The sequence below is a fragment of the Salvelinus sp. IW2-2015 genome, linkage group LG19 (genome assembly GCF_002910315.2).
Source record: "Salvelinus sp. IW2-2015 linkage group LG19, ASM291031v2, whole genome shotgun sequence".
Taxonomy (NCBI): domain Eukaryota; kingdom Metazoa; phylum Chordata; class Actinopteri; order Salmoniformes; family Salmonidae; genus Salvelinus; species Salvelinus sp. IW2-2015.
In genome coordinates, this window is record NC_036859.1 from 36545886 (window position 1) to 36553012 (window position 7127).

A 7127-nucleotide genomic window follows, 5' to 3' on the forward strand; every position below is an offset into this window, starting at 1 on the left:
TTTTATTAAAAGACTTGTTATAACAAGGAGGCTGGTCGCCCCACCCCGCAGGTGATGGAGTGAGAGACCCCTGAGTGGAGTTAGCTTCTGGGTTATATACTATCTCAGGATAGGGCAGGATAGGTGCAACTTCAGATATGACGTACAATGGTTCCAAACACTAACCCCACACATCCCTTGCCAGACCTTGGTCCCTGTTACTGATACAAGTATTCTGTGTGTATCCTGTGTATTTATTTTCTCTCCTTCTCCCCTACTCACAGGTGACCATCATCATTCCCCAATCAGTCATCAATCAGTCGCTAATCAGAAGACACCTGCTCCTTTTCTCCTACCCAATCACAGTCCCTTTCCCTTGGTTTAAAAACCCTGTCAGTTGTTTTCTCTGGAGCTCGATCTCTTTGTGTAGCAATCTCTCTGTAAATGCCATATGTCTGTAGATCTTTTGTGTGGTTTAGGATACATGTCACTTTGTCCCCACCTGTGAGTATTGTTTTTGGTTATGGTGTTTGAGTGGTTGTTTGATGGTGGGAAAAGGGAGTAACCAGACAGGTCGCCCATGGGCATACACTACCCGTAGGTAAACTTTGTTAAATACACTAGTTAGAACTGGGTGGACCACCCACTGTATTTTTGGTTAGTTAGTTAGCTGTTGTTTAAATAGGCTAGTCTAGCTTAGGGGTGTTTTTGGATGCTTATTCTTTCTTTCCTTGGGTCCAGCTCAGCCCCTTTTCCTGCCCCCCTCCCCACCCCCGTTACCGTGTGTTTGCTAATAAACCAAGTGTTTGACGGTAATTTAGTTGTCTGTGGTTATTTCGTTCTCACTCTTTGTCACTACTATAATTTGCAGGAGTTATGTTACGGGTCTCGTTACCATCCCCCCTGTCGGGGGGACTGTCGGGCCAAAGGGATTGTCGGGCCAAAGGGATTTGTAACAGTCCCCAAATACAAATAACTTGTTTTGTTCAGTACTAAGAACTTAGGACATTTGTTGTTACTTAGTTACCACCTTGAACTAGGGGAGAGGACAATCTCCCCCTAGGAGGAGGTGACTAATGCACAGACACTGTGGAGACAAGTGATTGGTTCCCCATTACCCACACCATCCCTTCACATGGTTTACAATAAAGACACAATTCACATATGGAAACAATGTTTCCTTCTGACCTCCTTTGCCATACTCCCTGCTGATATTCTACATAGCAACAGGGACATGTGATAGATAAGCCTGACTTCTCCCTTCTCTGGACCGCTCAGTACATGTACTATATGAGAACAAGAGTATTTGCAGAGTTTCTATTTAAAACAAGTGGAAGTTCTCCTAACACTAGATATGCAATTTTCCAATTACCGGACTATTACTTAATCATGTCAAACAAAGGAACAACATAAAGGCTGTCATCAGCACCATAAGCACTTTGAAGGACAAAAGGCTTATAGCCATTTCAGATCATCAACTRTGACAACATCAAACACAGTGAATGCATGGTAATGTWCACTGAAATGATCAGTATGCAACTTGTCCAGAGAAACAATAGTCAACCACGATGATCTTAGTTATTTTACAAAAAACTGGTATTTCATGCTCCATCTAAGTGTAAATTGGGATCCCGATTAGCACAGCGGTCTAAGGCACTACATCTTAGTGCTAGAGGTGTCACTACAGACACCCTGGTTCGAGTCCAGGCTGTATCACAACTGGCCGTGATTGGGAGTCCCATAGGGCAGCGCACAATTGGCCCAGCGTCATCCGGGTTTGGCCGGTTTAGGCCGTCGTTGTAAATAAGAATTTGTTCTTAACTGACTTGCCTAGTTAAATAAAGGTTAAATCATTTTTTAATATATTTTTTTGTCCCTCTCCGTGCCATCCATCTTAACACAGGTGGTAGAGTAAATGGCTTTCTGCATAGTGACCTGAAGTGACGCTGCCAACTCATCACCAGTAAAATCACTCAGGGAAAATGCCTTCATCGGTCCATACTGTTACGTCTGTTGTTGGAATTAGACCAAGGTGCAGCGTATTAGGCGTACATTTTGAATTTATTAAATGAACACCAAAAAAACCAAGAAAGATAAACGACACGTAAAGTATTGTAGCGCTAACACAGCAACTAACAAAAACAAGTTCCCACAAACTAGGGTGGAAAACAGGCTGCCTAAGTATGATTACCAATCAGAGACAACGATAGACAGCTGCCTCTGATTGGGGACCATACCCGGCCAACAAAGAAATAGAAAACTAGAATGCCCACCCAAATCACACCCTGACCTAAACAAATAGAGAAATAAAAAGGCTCTCTAAGGTCGGGCGTGACACATACTCAGTATGACTCAATGGGGATGTCTCCCAGTGATGGTCTAGAGCAAATTGGTGTTTTTTGGTAAGGGACTTAATGTTCTGGAAGTTTTTGAGGGTGTTCTTAAAGAGTTTTTGCTTTGCCTCAAACCTCATGTAATAAAGGAACAATTTGTCTTATGCATGCTGGGTAATGTATCATAAAGTGATGTTTGGGTATCAAGTTGTGAGTACAACTGTTTGAAAAGTGTATGATGTTCAATTATCAAATGCTTCAGATACACAAATGCTGATTATTTCTAGTCAGATGAGCAGAAAATTCCAATTCTCATTTCCTGGTGAGCTACATCACCCAAAATCTAGGGAACGTTTCTCAGAGTTTAAATATAATTAAGTGCTATGCTATTTCTACTGTTCTTTAGTTGGCCGGTTTTTGCGCTCCAAGTACCCATAGTCAAATTAGTAGATTCTAGAGAGAAGTGCACGTTTCAAAATAAAATTCTGAGACATATTCAAACAACAATTTTAACTAAAACTGAGCCACCCCTTCAAGAATGTCATGCATTATGTCCACAGAAAAATTACTACAAACATGGAAGTGCTGCAAACTGTTTTGTTTTGAATTTTTCTTTACACCAGACACAGATGGGAGCTGTGGGTCTGAAAACAACTAATTCAAATGCATTTCAAATTTATCATTACCATGCAAGACAATCTTAGGGTCATCCTGTAAACCGTCTGAGAATTYGACTTTTCTATCAAACAGAACCGGCAAAAGTCATGACCACTGAAGTACTCTGTGAAACCAAGGACTGCATGCATCCGCAAATTGTCTCCAGTTATTTGGCAGATAGTGCCAAAACAGTTATTTGGCAGATAGTGCCAAAACAGTTATTTGGCAGACAGCTGAAAAAGGGAAATTTACACCATCACTCTCCATTTTTTTAACATCATTAACCAAGGGTTCAAGCATGGCATCAAAGTCATATTCCTTTAGATCTTGATAATGAAATAATGACAGAAAATGAATACTAATCACAGCAGAGTTCAACTGGGGTAGTAGATTCCTGTGGACAAAATCAATGGAGCCTATCATGTGAAAACCACGCTTGAATCCAAGCGGGTTGGCAGTTTCAGTCATCATAGTATAATTGGATCTGTAAAGCATTTCTATATTTTGAGAACAAGGGATGAGTCATAGTAACTTCCATCACAAAAGTATTCTTAAGTGTCTTCCACAGATGTATCCCTAGCTGCATTTTTCAATAACTTTGAGATTTCAGAATTGCAACACATGAACGTCAATGTTTCCAGTAWAGGAATATTTACAAAAGTGTCTTTCACTGGGACTTGAACATYCATGCCTGTTTGTTTATTTTGCCTGCTATCGTATCTAACTCCCAACACTACTTCTACTGGCTACACACCAATCCATTTTTGGTTGAAGTACTTTGTTCTCTTTGTTTCTGTGTTAAAACTGGCAAATGGGTTTTCTAAGTTCCCTAAACTATCCTTTGCATCCGACATAGAGGGGTTATCCATAGGCATAACAGACTGAACATATGGTTTAATTTGGGAGTGCAGCCCGGTAGTAAGCTCTTCTAAATAACACACTACTGTTGACACAACACTATTTGCAACACCACTAGCTTGCAACTTGGCAATGATGGAGGCACATATATCTTTAGCAAGACTCTGTACATTCTTCTCAAAACTGTCATTTTGAGTCATTGTAAATAAGAATTTGTTCTTAACCGACTTGCCTAAATAAAGGATAAATAAATAAATAAAACATTTCTGAAACCTGAGTATGTTGAAAACTGCTGTCTACAACCATCTTGAGCCCAGACCAATCTAAACTTGGTGGAGGGATAGAAGCTATGCTCAAATGAGATATCAATGACTGGCTGTTTCTGTGCAACGCTMGACAACAAAAGCACCGTAACACTTATTTATCTAGTTAAGAAGTTGTCCTCAACTCTACAGCAATGTTGTAGATGGTTGCCTGCACAAATTAGTAGAAGTTGATAAGAGCGTCATCATACGTCAGGTTAAAAACAAAGTGTGCTTTGAACAGTTCATCAAACACACACAAACCACTATTTTCCTGCCAGGGAACAAGCCTATTGTCCACCACGATGTAGTATCTGTCAATCTTTCCCTGTCTTCTTCCAATGGCAAGGAGATATGGTTGTCGAACATTGCTCCCATTACGATGGTCTTTAATACTGCAGCTTGACCGCAACACACAAAGGGTATTTTTAAGTCACTCTCCACATGGTAAGACAATGAAGAAACAACCCCAAAAAGAAATGACAAAACAATTACTGTGTCATCTCACCTTAAGAAAGTGTACTAGTCTGCCCACAGCATCACTGGCACTGATCTTGGTCCTCTTACCTCGTGCTGGTGCTGGGAGGAGATGAAGCAGCAGCAGGGAGGACATATCATTGTCCCAGTCTGAGGGCAAGAAAAGGCAAACACCCCAAATCACATAAAACAACATCGCTGAGTTTAAAACATTGCATTACCCAAGAGAGAATCCACTTACTGGTTTCACTGTCATTCTCTGGCAGTTTTTCTGTGGACTTCAGGAGCCAACACAAATTGGTAGTCGTAGTCAGGGATTTTGCCAGTTTGATGACTTTAGGCTTCAATACAGTGTCCCGCTTTTCAAGGAGCTTAGAGGATGTTTCATCGTCAAACATCAGCAAAAAGTCCTGATTCACCTAAAACAAAGTGGATCAACTCAGCTTCATGACCAACACAAAATAATGTTCTCAATCAGACAAAGTAGTTCTGATTCCAAGACATACTACATCACTCACCAATTCCGATGTCCAGAAGCCTGGGAATGACCGTGAGGACGTCTATGCTTCTTTCTGGACTATAAACTAGTTCCTGGCAATACTGGAACACCTCCATCTACTGGTAGATTTGTTTTTCATTGGCAGAGTGTACAAGGAATGATATGGCCTCCCTGCAAGCATCACCAACAAGCTGGTGGTCCAGGCCAGTCTTTCTCTTATGGGTTGGGCCCTCGACTGGGGTGAAATACTCTTCTTGATGGGTCGAAGTGAAGTCTTCCTTGATACTGTATTCAGGCAATAATTCAGATATTATTTGCCAGTGTCAGGATCATAGAAGTTGTCATGCCCTGACCTTAGAGAGCCTTTTTATGTCTCTATTTGGTTTGGTCAGGGTGTGATTTGGGGTGGGCATTCTATGTTTTGTTTTCTATGTTTCTTTATTTCTATGTTTTGGCCGGGTGTGGTTCTCAATCAGGGACAGCTGTCTATCGTTGTCTCTGATTGGGAATCATACTTAGGTAGCCCTTTTTCCCTCCTTTCAGTGTGGGTAGTTAACTTTGTTTGTGGCACTTAGCCCTCGTAAGTTTCATGTTTGTTTCTTGTTTTGTTGGCGTCATTCCAAAATAAAGGATATGTACGCTCACCACGCTGCACTTTGGTCCACTTCTTTCAATAGCCGTGACAGAATTGTTCCTTAGATGTGGGAAAAGGTGACCAACATGGTAGTCAAATGTTTATTATTTTTTAGACTTGATTCTATGACTTTGATGCCCCTTTCAGTCCACAGAACAAGTGTCTAAATATTAAGGCATGCATGTTCTACCAGCACTTGCATAGCCTTTGGCGGAAAAAGGATCTCTCAACGAAGGAAAGAGTGTCACAATTCCAAGAGCATAAGGTTCTCTCTGTTGGCGAGTGGGAAGCCTCCTGCTCAAAAACAGTAAAGCATACACACGCCAAATATGTTTAACCAAAGTTTTGTTGATGAAGGTACTGTATCTTTCCACAGTCTCATAATGATGCCAAATTACATTAATGAATAGTTTGATTGTTTTGTCCATTGTTTGTGGCCAGATTGGCTAACGAGAAGCTTACCCTTGCATCTCTTTCACGTGGCTGACTAAGATGGCAATCATCTCTCCTTGTTCTGTGGTCCAATGTTTTGGTTGTCTGGTACTCTTCTAATACGTCTTACCCACCAGGTCTACTAGTCAGAGCATCTCAGACCATCTATTAAGACAAGAGAAAAGTTTAACAATTTAGGGTTGGTTTCTGTTGTTGGAATCTCCATGAAGAGCAAACACAGAAATGGCATTATCAACATCTAGTATCAGTATTCATACCCCTTTTGCTGCTGCAGAGTCGATGGCCTTATCTCCTAAGGTTGTGTTGGCCTTTTTAGACTGTCTTTCTGGAGATCTCAAGTCTAAATCACTTGACGAGAGGGATAATGTGTCTGTGGAGGAACTAGGTGTTGAACAGCCTGCAGGAGAAACGTCTCAACACAAACAATGGATCAAAGCAATCAAATCACATTTTATTTGTCACATGCTCCAAATACAACAGGTGTAGACTTTACCGTGAAACGCTTACTTACAAGCCCTTAACATACGAGCCATGTTATTTTCTCACAACATTTAAAAGATTAACTAAAATCCCCATAATTGACTGCTTTTTACTTTCAAGTAAAACATTTCAGAAAAACCCTGACTGACTGCATTTTGAATGTGGTACATTTTTTGTGAATGTCCTCAAATTTTTAACTTCAGCTGGTAATCTCGGTTGCAGTAATTCTCTAATAATCATACCTCTTCCATATTTACATTAACTCTATTATCAAGGCTCAGGAGAAGACCCAGATGCAGACAGTTTCGAAGTAACAAAAGTTTATTACAAAACAGGGGGAAAGCAAACAACAGGTAAGGGCAGGCAGAGGTCAGTAGTCCAGAGCAGAGTCCAAAAGGTACAGAGCAGCAGGCAGGCTCAGGGCAGGCAGAGGTCAGTAATCCAGGGTGGTCAGG

At 41.0% G+C, this 7127-nt stretch overlaps 1 pseudogene; it reads right to left on the reverse strand.

Moving 5' to 3' along the window:
• Positions 1-4256: 4256 nt before the first annotated feature.
• On the reverse strand, positions 4257-6336 carry LOC111979101 (uncharacterized; annotated as a pseudogene).
• Positions 6337-7127: the final 791 nt, after the last annotated feature.